General features: G+C 46.2%; 1 protein-coding gene across 4 annotated transcripts in view; it reads right to left on the bottom strand.

Moving 5' to 3' along the window:
* Positions 1–6,615, bottom strand: part of QSER1 (glutamine and serine rich 1) — a 44,089-nt gene extending 37,474 nt beyond the window's left edge. For 3 of the 4 annotated variants that reach the window (XM_083885343.1, XM_083885344.1, XM_083885345.1), the window contains exon 1: positions 3,637–3,757. The gene's annotated coding sequence lies outside the window, so the exon portion shown is untranslated. Of the gene's footprint in view, positions 1–3,636; positions 3,758–6,543 lie in introns of those variants that run through there. The other variant, XM_083885342.1, reaches the window with a different exon arrangement.
* Between the last annotated feature and the right edge of the window lie 6,144 nt (positions 6,616–12,759).

Raw genomic sequence — 12,759 nt, 5'->3', positions numbered from 1 at the left:
CACTGTCTAGCGCTGGAATTTTTGACACGAAGACGAGAGAAAGTAAACAGGATGTGGTGTGGAAACACCAAGCTGCCATATTTCTGACAGGGATTTCCTGGTCACGAAAAAGGGCAGCAGGGAAGGTGCAGCACAGGCTGGTGCACTCATGCCATGCAGGCCTGTGACCCTTTGTCTGGCACCTTCTGGATGACCAAAACCTCTCAGAACAGCTTGCCAGACATCTGGAAATGCTACACGAAGGGCTGGAGCCCTCCAACTCTTCTCACACAACACTGCCAGCTGAAAGAGGAGGGATATCTCCAACAAAATCTAGATGTATGACTGCCCCAAGTATAACTCCTCAAGATTATTAAGGAATAAATGCTCCTTGGTATCCTGCTGTGTAAACACTATTATTCTAAGATAAGGATGCCTAAGGGTGCCTTCTTCCTGCTGAGCATAATTGGTTGCACTTTTCCAAGTCCTAACCAAGCAACACAGCTAGGCATGTAGAAGGAAGATGAAAAACAAGAAAAGCAATATGGGAAAGCAAAAGCTTGTCTAAACATATGTAGGTTCTTGCTGAAATGTTTTGGAATAAGAAACTTCCAAGTATGCAAAAATCCAGGAATAAGAGCTCCTTGCCTCTTTTTGTAGTCCATCATCAGAGAGGTTCTGAGGAGGCTCTAACAAATACAAGTGTCCACTGAGCCCCAGATCTGTCCAGGGCAACGAAACAGAAGAAGCCAGGTAACAATGATAGAATAGCAAGCAGAAGTAAACTCAAAATCTATGAAATCTGCCCAGTGAGACAAGTAAATCTAGTACTTTATAACCATGCACTCTGTCCTCTCTGAAAGCATTTCTCTTTGCTTAAAAATTCAAAGAATTTTCTTTTCTCTGCCACTTGCATGGTACAGCAAGAAATGCTGTGCTGGGAAGGCTGAATTCTGCATGCCACTAAAAGTTATTTTTGTCACAGTTAAGGCTGCTAAGGAAAGTCTGAAGTGAGATGATTAATGTACTGCCTTTAAACTGGTTTTTGTTTTGGTTTGTCTTTTCTTTGTTTATCTAATGTATGGAATAGGCACTCACCATGCAAAGTAACTTCTTGACATGCAAATTTGTGAAAGCTTTGACAAAATACAACAGACAAAGATACCCATGTAAAATACACCCACTCTATAAGAGCCCTAGTATTGTTTAGAATTAATATACTTCAGGCATAGGTGCTGTTTTCCTGAGAGGAACAAAGGTTTTTCTAAAAACAGCCTCCTTCCTATGACAGCATTATGCCAGAATCAGGAGCAACTCCAAGAAAAAAATAAAAGGTGGGCAAAAGTACAGAAGAAACAAGGTGAAAAGGTTGCTCTCTGTTGGTATAAGGTAAACACACCTATGTTTAAAGTTAACAGGTGAAAGGCAAAACACACACATGGGACTGAAACACTTTTTGCATAGGTGGTGGACTACAACCCCTGTTGCTTGCAGAACAATGAATTCTGTACCCTGTGTTGAAGGTGCTGGCTCCATGGGAAAGGGCTCACATCTGAAATAACACTGTAGGTGATCTCAAGAGAGGTCTGGGAGGCAGCTAACACAGACACCAAGTGCTCCTGGCAAGGAAGCAGCAGCACAATTCCTGTGGGATGATCATCAAAGACAGTGACACGGCAAGACTGAGCCCATCTAAACCCTGTCCAGAACCACGGGGAAGAATCCCTGCCAAGGCCACACAGCTGACACCTTACAGCTCTGCTCCCTGCTCACCCAGGTGCCACCCCTGGGTGCCAGTCTGACAGCACAGCCATCCAGCTCGAGCCATTCAGTGTTTCAGCCAGGAAGAGTTTTCTCATGGATTAACAAATGAGACCAGCTCCCTGTGCAGTTGCACAAACACCAGAGGCAAGACAAGGGAAGAGGAAAGGGAGCCCCTTTCAGCAGCAGTGAGCCTGAGCAGCCAGTTCAGCCTTCTCAGGTAACTGCACTCTCAGACTAAGTTTCAGCTCATTCCTTCTCCTAAAAACATCAGTTTTATCACCATTTCTCACTGCAGCAGAATGACACACACTGCTTGAAATCTTTCATACAAAGCTGGCATTAAATCTTACACAGGTAAGCAGCATATAAATACAAACAAGCCTGGCTGGCTAGTTTTGAAACTTTAGCAAAGAGTTTGTAAGATGACCACACATCTGCACCAGGGAAAAGCTATGGGGCACAGAGCAAGAATGCATTCAGCCTCTGTTCAGTCAATCTTTGACCTTCCCACAGGTGTGATTTCAGTGTGTGCTGAATGCAGGGTTAAAAAAAAAAAAAAAAAAAAAAAAAAAAAAAAAAAAAAAAAAAAAAAAGGAAGGCCAATAAAAGCCAGCAAGTTCCTGTAAGGTATCTGCACTATACCATGAACTACCTGTGTTTATTTTGCACACATAAATGTTTCAGATATAAACTATGACAGAAAATTTGTTAAGATGTTTAAAAGCAACCTTTCTGTATGTTTGTAAAATTTAATCTTTCTGTGCCTTTTATTTCAAAAATTCTAACTATATTCCCACATTATGAGCTTTCCTTTCAATACTTGAAATACTATGCCATAGGGGACTTTTTGTAGAATGTGTTTAACAACAAACATTGGTTTCACCTCTCAGAACAATTTCATTTGATGAAAGAAAATGTTCTCTGCTTTTCTAAAACACTCTGCACTTACAGAGTTCTTGTAGCTGTGCAAAAATCCATTAGAATTTAAAATTGAGCCTTAACTAAAACACAATTATCATATAGCTGTTACAATAATCATTAGTTTGACAGCTATGCAAAAACGAGTTAAAATACCCATCATAACCATTTATCATAAAAGTCTCCCATTTATGCAACTTTGCAAATGAACTATCACAGTAACTAACTCTTCATCTTAGATTAGCTGTTACAGGCTACACTAACATAATGCCAGTGCTATCTGCTGTAAAGAATCATATTGAATTAAATTACATAAACCCCCATGTGCTTGCATAGGGCAGAGATGGATACAAACTACCAGGCATGAAGGAACATCAGAGAGCATGGCAATCACCATAAAATTCAAATCAACAACAAAATTATTGTGACTGACTTATAATCACATGTAGCAGATTTGAGTCTTAGAGCTGTGGTAAAAACAGAACAGGATCAGTGAGATCTTGCCACTGGCAAAAATCCTTCTCTAAATGAAACCCTAGGAGTATACCCGCAAGCCAGAGAAACTCAATCAGAAACCTCATCCATTATCACCTGTCTCCACATCTCTTTCCAAGCAATTACAAAAGTCTCTCACACTATTAAACATCACCTGTTTTCTGAATACTCACTAATTCCTGAGCAAGTAGCAAACAAGCATGACATACCTTATCTGCTACCCAACAGCTTGTAACAAAAAGAGGGTTGAAGCACAGAGGCAGGATTTTTCTGACAGCTACTGTAAGAGGCCAAAAGTGGCAGTGCACTCCTAGAGCCACCAGAAATTCCTTCAAGATGTGACAAGCTGTGGGTCAGGGACGACGTGGAGGACAGGAGCACCCCATCAGCCCTGTCCCAATGTGCTCTTCAGCAGAGGTGGCTCCTTATCAGTTAATGCAGTGATCCCAGTGATTCCCACCGCTTCCATCCCCAGCTCACCATCTTCTGTTCCATGGGAACACTTAATGCCACAGCAGGCCTGGTAGCAGTGTCCTTATAACACTTCACCACACACTTCCTTTTAGTTGATAAGGATAGTGCCATTGCACAGACAAAACAGTGCCTGCAAGAAATAGGGAGCAGGATAAAAACCAGATGGCTGAAGTGAAGCGCAGCAAGACAGGAGCAATGCTTGTAGGGAGGAGAAATCATTTTGATGAGCTGAGACTGTGAACATGGCTCTCCACACAAAGGGAACATACTCTGCCACCACACAGCCTGCAACAGCATAAATATGAAATTTGAATGAAATATTGTTATCTATATCACCTAAAGGCTGAATTCTTTTCAAGCAAGTCCCAGACAAACATGACACACATTTTTAAATTTAACATCAGGCTACTGCAGCTTCAGCTGTTAAAATGATTACCTGTCAACCACAATCAAAAACACCACTTTGAAAAATGTGACATGATCTGTAGCACAAGTTGAGGGCATGGACAGCATATTCCTTTACAGTACATCCATACCTTCACAATTTCCTTCCAGGCTGGTGCAAGCCTTGCCAGTGACAGGAATGACTCTTCCATCCCAATTCTTCAGCAACTCCATCCATACAAAAACAAATGCTACCAGCAATAGAGGAAGCCACAAGCACCTAAAGCCCAGTCTCTGCTTATCACTTGGTCCAACATGGTTCAAATCTTTAAATCTGGCCAAAGACAGGGCATATTAATTCTTATTAAAACGACATGAACCCAAAGAAGCCAGTTCAGGAGATTTTCAAGTACAAAATATAATTCATAGTATTTTCCCTGATCTTGGTACAGTTTAAAAAAAAAAATTAAAAAAAAAAGTTTAAATGATTCAGCCAACACATCTTAAATACATCATTTGTCACCACATATAAGCCTGGAGATGAAACTTCAAAGAACTAAAACAAGGTCTTCTTCACATTGTTTCCTGAAGCATAGCATAAATATTGCCATATCATGTACAGATACAGTAATACTAATTTGATTGGTATTGATCTAATGACCTTCTGCATGGCACTTGTCTTCGGACTCTTTTCCATGCCATTTCTTCTAAAGAATTCCCAAAATGTACACTTAAGACTGAATCAGTATACCACCTATTAAAAAAAAATGAAAGCTGTGTTGTAAAACCAGGGGATTCTTTTAAATATATTTTTTTTAAAAAGGATACATGATCAAGCAGTTGTATTTCTTGTAAAATCCAAGAGAGATCCACTTCTGCTCCTCCACTACCTATTCTTAAACCTGGGAAATCCAAACCTCCCTTATGGAATAGTTGGCACGACCCTCAGGAGATGATGAGAACCAGCAAAAGCAATATAGAAAGGTCACTGACTTCCACTGAAACCAACACAGCAACATGACCAAAAGCAGTTCAGTGATTAGGAAGAAAAATTGCAAAGAATGATATGGAGATCTCACTTTGGCATGAAGGCAACTCCTCAGAGAAACTGGATAAAGAGCTCCATGGAGAAAGGGTTTGGCCAAAAAGCTACCTGTCCTTGCAATTCTCTGTGAAACAGGGAATAAATACACAGCTTCACATCCCAGGGAGGTCCTGTGATCTTCTCACTTAACATTGGCTTAATTGCCAGTTGTCTCAAATGCCATGTGCACTACTCAGGAAGGGTTACAATAAAAGAGGAAATCTAAAACAAATCTGGGAGAATAACTAAAGTAGAAAAAAAAAAAGAAAAAGAAAAAATCTCTGGTAATAAACTTCAAAAGATTGTGGTTTTTTTATTAAGAAAAATAAGTAAAGCAAGAAATTAATTAAAACTCATAAGAATTCATACTCAACATACAATGGGATGTTGATGAGGCTATAAACAAGACTCAGTGGCCAGAAACTAAAGGTAGCCCTCTTCGTATCAGAAATAAAATATAAATAAATCACTTGTACACTTTACTAAGAATTGTGCTAAATTGGAAATTTTTAACTACACCTTCTAAAACGTAAGCTCTATTTACAAATACGGATTGGGAAAAAAAATTCTATGGCCTGCATTATGAAGAGGTCAGACTAGATGATTGCAACAGTCCTTCTGACCTGATAATCTATTAATCTTATCAGACATGTCTGACCACTTTCAGAACCAAGCGCAAAGTCATCTATTAGCGCACCTACTTTGACGGGATATTTTTAGCCCGACACTCTTTTACCTTTAAACGCCGTCGAGATGGGAACTGCAGATAAATCAAGCGAGAGACATAAAAGGCAGGCGATAACGAAAATCTCATCACCTAGAGAATACTCGTTTTAGCTGGCAGAGTTACACAATCCAAAAGCAACCCGAAGCCAATAAGATTTTATTTTCCCCGCACTTCCCGAAACTTTGCAGAACTCTACGCGGGACCGAATCGCTCCAGACAAGTTTTGGCTGAGAGGAGGCTCCGCACGCCCCGGAGCAGCGCTTTAGAGTAACGAGGTTCGCCAGGCTCAGGAGAAATGGAAGGGCGCGGGGGATGCTGGCGCAGCGCGGTGGGGCCGCCTCCCCGGCCCGGTGCCCCGGCGGGCAGCATTGTTCGGGCGGGCAGCGCCGGTGCCCGCGGCCCCGCTTCCCTCCGGGAGCCGGCCGGGAACGCGTGAACTCTTGAACCCGCGCCGCAGCCCGACGCGAGCCTCCGGGGCGGGGAGACCGCCCGCCCCGCCGCTGCTACCGCCGGGGACGGCGGGGAGCCCGCGCCGCCGCCCCCCGCCCGCCAGGACTCGGCCTCCGCCGCCCGGCCCGGCCGGGCCTCCCCGGGCCCCGCTCGCCCCCCGCCTTGCCCTGCCCCGCCCCGCCGCCGGGCCCCCTCGGCCGCCCTGGGCCAGGCCCCGGCGCGGCCCCCGGCCTTTCCTGCCGCAGCCCCCTCGGCGGACCCTCCTCACCTGGGCTTCAGTGTGCCGGCGCCGCGCTCGTAGGCCCAGGAGGCGGCGGGCGGCGCGGTGCCCGGGGCCAGGGGCTCGGCGAAGCCGCCGGGGGTCGTGGGGTAGTTCCTGTCCATCATCGGGGCCGCGGCCGCGGGGGCTCCGCGAGAGGGCGGCGGGCACCGAGCGGGGCGGGTGGGGAGCGGCGCCTCATCCGGGGCGGGCGGCGCCGCGGCCCCGAGCGGCCCCCTGCGCTCCGCTCCCGCTCAGCGGCGGGCGGCGGGCGGAGCTGCGGGCGGCGGCGGGGGCTGCGCGGCCGCCGGACCCATGTCGGGCTGCGCGTTCCCAGGATGCTCCTCCCCCGCCGGCGCGCTGGGGCGCACGGGCTCCGTGTCCGGGGGCTGGGAGGCCGCGGCCGAGGGGCTGTTGGGGCCGCCGGCAGCAGCGGCCGCGGGGGGAGCGGCAGCAGCGGGAAGAAGAGGAGGAGGTCTGTGACCTGCGGACGGGCGGCCGCGGCCCGAGGGGGAAGCGCGGTGGCGGGAGCGGAGCGTGGCGGGGGGCGGTAGCCGCCACCGGGGCGGGGTGGGGGGGCCGAAGGCGGGGACGGGCGGGGTGGCAGAGTCGGCTGTGGGGGAGGCCGGTTCCTCGGTGAAGCGAAGCGCTGGCGCTTTGTTGGAGGAACCGGGGCGGGGCCATGTTGTTCCCGCGGAGGGGAAGCGCCGTCAGCCGTGGGCTCCGGGGCCGCCGCCGCCAAGATGGAGCCCGAAGCCACCCCATTGTGGGGCCGCGCGGGGGCCGCCTTCCCGCCTGGGCCTGTCACTGGCACCGGCGCTGACGCCGCTCCCCGCGCCCGGCCGCCTTCCCCCCCGGGACCGCCACCCGCCGCCTCCTCTTTTATGTGTCTGCATGTCAGAGCTTCCCCAAAGACTGGGCATTCCCCGTCAGTAAGTCACTGCAGGCCTGGAGCCCGAATGGGATCGTATAAAGGGATCACAGAACGCTTTGGATTGGAAGGGGCCTGAAGGATCATCCAGTGCCATCCCCCTGCCCCGGGCAGGGGAACTCTCCACGGGGTCAGGTTGTATCCGACCTGGCCTTGAACACTTCTAGGGATGGAGCAACCACAATGTGTTCCAGTGCCTCGCCCTCCTCACACTAAATAATCTCATTTTAATATCTACTCTAAATCTACTTCCAGTTTAAAGCCATCGCCCCTTGTCCTATCACAGACCCTTGTAAGAAGTCTCTTTCTAGCTTTCTTGTATGTGCCAGAAGTCAGCTCGCGAGAGAACAGAGGGAATATCTATTTATTCTTTATTTATTTTTATTTAGTCTAAATGCTAAAACTTCGGAGAGGTTCTAGAGGCCTACTTTAGCGAGCACTGGCTCAAGCCGTTTATTTTTGTTGAGAGCAGTCTAAGCCACCTGGTTTGAAGACAGTAAATTCCTGTATCTACCGAACGCTTGTTAAATCAAAGAATGAGGGAGACGGGCACCATCTGCACAGAACAGGGCAGGAGCAAAGGAGACATCAGCGTGTGCAGGGTGATGATGTGTGAACTCTGGTGTCTTGCTTTCCCTGCAGATTGAAGATAGGCAGGCCGAGATGAGCAGGAGGAATGTGCCTCAGAGGTAAAGAGGAGGAATATGCTCTTGAAAAGAGGGTGACTGCACCTGAAGGCATTGCTCAGAAGAGGAAGGTGTATGCTAATGAGCGAGTAAGTCTTTTGAAGATTGAGTTTGTAGCACTCCAGGCAATACTGAACCACAGAGTGAAATGAATTCTGTAGTGAAACGCATTTAGAAACTTGGCTACAGCCAATCAGATTAGATGTTAAAAAAAAGTTACAAAAAGCCTCAACATTGGAACGAAAAGATGGAGTGATCAGTGTTAAATGAGAAAGCAGAAGGTTATGCGACTTCAGGAGGGAAAGCTGAGGTTCTGCTTTTCTCATGCCTAATTTCAAGAAGCAGCAGGAAGGAATGCAGCTGTTAACGGGGAGGGAAAGAAAGGTAAGTGTGAAAGTCATCAGGAGGATGGAGGAGTGAAGTCACCCAGAGGCCAGGGCAGAGGGTGGAGAGAGAAGCAGCAGCTCACCAGAGCCAGAAACCAGCAGAGTGAGTTTTCCTTATGTTTGCATAAGTTAGCACCTGTATGGCTTGCAGCCGGAGCAGGGCATGTGGGGGGTGGGAGACCTTCTTTCCCTGAGAAACAGGAGGGGTCTTGTTTTACATATGAAGGAGGCCTGATGACAGAAAATCACTCCAGTTGTATGCTAATGCTGAAGCGTTTGCCCTGCTGATATACTGAAAGTGCCATTTCCAGTGGGGAAGGACCCACAGTTTTTTTATTTCTCTGCAGGATGTCCATTAATCTCCATTACATTATTACACTTAGAGCACATTGTTTCCCTCAAGTGGGCCTGAGAGGAGGGGGATACACAGAACTGATATGAAATGCTAGTTGCAGTGTTTGGTTTTCCAAGGTGAATGTGTTGCTGTGGAGTTTCTTGTCCCAAATTTGGAACGATGTATTAATAAATTGTAAAACTGCTAGTGTCTCGTTTGTTTGTTTGTTTGTTTTCCCTCAAGTTGGGACAATATGAACTGTAAAGAGCACCATTATGTTGTTTATTTCCATTACAGAACTGCTCTAAAGAGAATGTGGGGGTGGGTACATGGCTGTAAAATCATGTTACACGAGAAATCACAAACAAGCCCCCGTCCAGATGCAGGGGCAGGGAAACACAGACAATGCATTTATACCACTAAATGAACCACAGACACAGTGTTTCCCCGAACGTTGCTGGAGTACATCCTTTTTTCTGGCAATCAGGTAGTGAAGTTGAGTGAAACAAAAATTGTGACAGCTGTTAAGTTTAATTTCTTTTACGTGGTTTTAACAGAGGTGGAGTAGACTGAAAGCTTAATCACTAAAGTCTGTAACCATCAAAGTCAGTTCATCCAGTGATTTGCTTTTCCTGTGTATGAGATAAATCTTGTCCTGAGATCAGCCAGTGAGACTTCCATAGTTTTCTCATTAAACTGACCCCTGCTGCTCGTTGCTGTCCTCTGTCTAGGAAATCTTTCTCAAAGTTTGTGCATTTTGTCTTTTTGTACAAATGATATTTTGTAACACTTTTCTCTAAGGCAACAAAAGAGTATGTTGAGAGTAAGTGCTTTTAAGCAGCTTTTCTGAAGGATCTGTTCAGGAGTAGAAAAATTCCTTTGATAGATCACCTTAATTAGATTTTTTTAATGTTTAAAGTGTACAAGTTAAAATGTATATTTAGAAGTTGTGTTAGGTGTGTTAATGATTCAGAAACTTGGATTCTTGTCTTAATAAGGAATGGTTTTGTTTCAAATGCAGCTGTTACTTGCTGTTTAGGAATTGAACTTTGGTGGGCCAAATGCCTTCTGAACTGTAGTTCATAACTTAGTGCCTGTAGCGATATTGTATGTGCTTCTCTCTGAAGTCAAGAATTTAATATAATAAAAATACCTTACTGAAACATAAGCTAATACAATTTTTCTCTCTATTTAAGACCAAAATCTTAAATTGAAGCACTGTAACACAATCTGTGCAGCACACCAGCCTGGAGCTGAATTGATTTTTTTTTTCTCATTTCTTTCCCTAAACAGAGAGTCTCCACTTGGAAAAAATAAATCCTTTATAGAGTCAAAAATGTCATTTGATAGCTAGGAGACAGATATAAGTACTTAAGGTAACACTTTAATGGAAATCATCTGCTTAAGATCTGAAGCGTGATCTCCAGTGCTGCAGCATATGCTGCTGCCTCCAGATGTGGTGCGGCAGCAGGGCTGGGCTGCCTCAGCTGCTTGCTAACACCCAGAGGAGAAGGCCTGACTATCCCTCCTTCCCTGCTTCACCCTCTCATTTCTGGTGATGAGCTCTGGCCACAAGGTGAGTAGTGAATTCACTCCACTGGCTCACCTTTTTCACCTTTACCTTTTTCTGCCAGAGGTAATTTTTCCATAGTTTTGGTGAGCTGAGTCACTTTGCCTTTGCCTGAAATGAGAGGTGGCTTTGGGGGAGCAGCATGGTGTGCAGCTGGGAGGAGATGACAGGGAAGTTTTACTTCTGATGAGATGTTGTCTTGGCTCGTGGTGTATTCCATATGGAAATCTCTAAAGCCTAGGAGTGCACTCTGCAGACAGTGATGGGCTCCTCTGCCTGTGTGACATTTCAACCAGCATCAAGCCAGCTCTGTTGCAGAACTGTGTTAGCTAATATACACTGCCCCTTAGGGAAACTTTTCTGTTTCCTCTTTCTCTTTAAATCATTAGCTGTTACACAATGCTGAATGGCAATATTGCTTTTTGAGGTCTAGTTACATGTTTAGAGTGAACCATATATATATACCAAATGAAATGCAGGATCTAGCTAACGGGTAGTTGGCAGTTTTCTATGATTTTATCATAATTAAAGCAATATATCAATCACAGACCCAGAGCCAAAAACATGTTCCAGATCATGATTGACATAAATGTATTTATTTGTAACTGATATATTTATTAGCTTCTTTGTTGCCGTGCTAGAATTATTACATACGTTACCAGAAAAATGTCTGGCAGTGTTTGAGTTGTGTGATTGGTTTTTGTACTGTATATCATAGAATGGCCTGGGTTGGGAGGGACCTTAAAGATCATCCAGTTCCAGCTCCCTTGCCATGGGCAGGGACTCCTTCCACTAGACCAGGTTGCTCAGAGCTCCAGCCTGGCTTTAAACACTTCCAGGCATGAGGTGCCACAACTTCTCTGGGCAACCTGTGCCTCACCACTCAGACAGCAAAGAATTTCCCCTGTACATCTAATATAAAGCTACACTTTTTCATTGTAAAGCCTTGCTCCTTGTCCTTGTCACTACATGGCCTTGTAAAAGTCCCTCTCCATCACTCTTGTAGGCTCCCTTCAGATCCTGGAAGGCCACAATTAGGTGACCCCAAAGCCTTCTCCTTTCCAGGCTGAACAACCCCAGTTCTCTCAGCCTGTCCTCATAGGAGAGGTGCTCCACCCCTCCAGTCTTTGGTGATCTCCTCTGGACTCACTCCAACAGGTCCCTGTCCATCCTGTGCTGTGACCCTGGAGCTGGATGCAGAGCTCCAGATGGGATCTCAGCAAAACAGAGCGGCAGGATCCCTTCCCTACCTGCTCTCACAGTGCTCTGGATGCAGCCCAGGGTGGAATTGGCTCTCTGGGCTCCAGGGGCACATTCCTGGCTCATGTCCAGCCTCTTACCCACCAGCTCCCCACATCCTTCTCCCCAGGCCTGCTCTGGATCTGCCCATCCCCAGCCTGGGTTGATACCAGCGGCTGCCCTGACCCAGGTGCAGCACCAGCAGTTGGTCTTGTTAAACCACAGGAGATTTCCATGGCCCCACTTCTTGAGCTTGTCCAGGTCCCTCTGGATGGCATTCCGTCCTTCAGGAGTGTCAGCTGCACCACTGAAGGGTGGGATGTACAAGACTAGCCATGCAGAGGACTACATGGTATGTTACAGCTTTAATGGTGTCATGGATGTTCAAATACCAGGACAGCACCACTGGGGGTCCTTGTGCATGGGGCAGGATGTGGTGATTCTTCACAGGGCCAGCAGTTGCTGGGTGTGCTTTTGGCATCCTTTTTACTGCGGGTACAACAAACCTGTGTCTGCACTCTTTTTACAGTGTCTCTCGTTATCCCCAGTGCCCTCTTCTTTCACAGAAAGCATTGCTCCTGTACTTTGCTTTTCCATGACAGACGCCTGGTTTTGGTCTTGTTCTGGCTCCTTTGCATTTAATTGCCAAAATATTTTTTTTCTTCCTTTAAGAGGCTTTCAGCTAAACCTGTAAACTGGTCTTTGCAACAAAATTCTTAGTATGCCTTAGGGCAATTTTTGCTGGGCTGAAAAGAATCATGGAAGAATAGTCAGATGCACATGTTGGATCAGCAGCTTCACCTGTTGTTGATAGAAGAAAGCAGTTAAAGGCAGAACATGCAGTTAATGGTGCAAGTCAGATTACTGCTTGGTTGTTGCAAGTGGACAAAAAGGATTGTATTTCAGCACATAACAGTACTTTATTTTAGAACTATCACAGTATCATAGTTTGCTAACATACACAAACATCTTAGTGGTTACCTTTCAGTGGCTATTTGTCAACAAAAGCTCTAGCAATAAGTTTAACAAATGGCCTTGTGCTGAGAGAATGAATCCTCACAAATGTTTAGCAGCAGTGT

The sequence above is a fragment of the Zosterops lateralis genome, assembly GCF_965231275.1.
Source record: "Zosterops lateralis genome assembly, contig: SUPER_6_unloc_1, whole genome shotgun sequence".
Taxonomy (NCBI): domain Eukaryota; kingdom Metazoa; phylum Chordata; class Aves; order Passeriformes; family Zosteropidae; genus Zosterops; species Zosterops lateralis.
The sequence above is the reverse complement of the archived record's forward strand: the minus strand, read 5'-3'. Positions and strand labels throughout refer to the sequence as shown.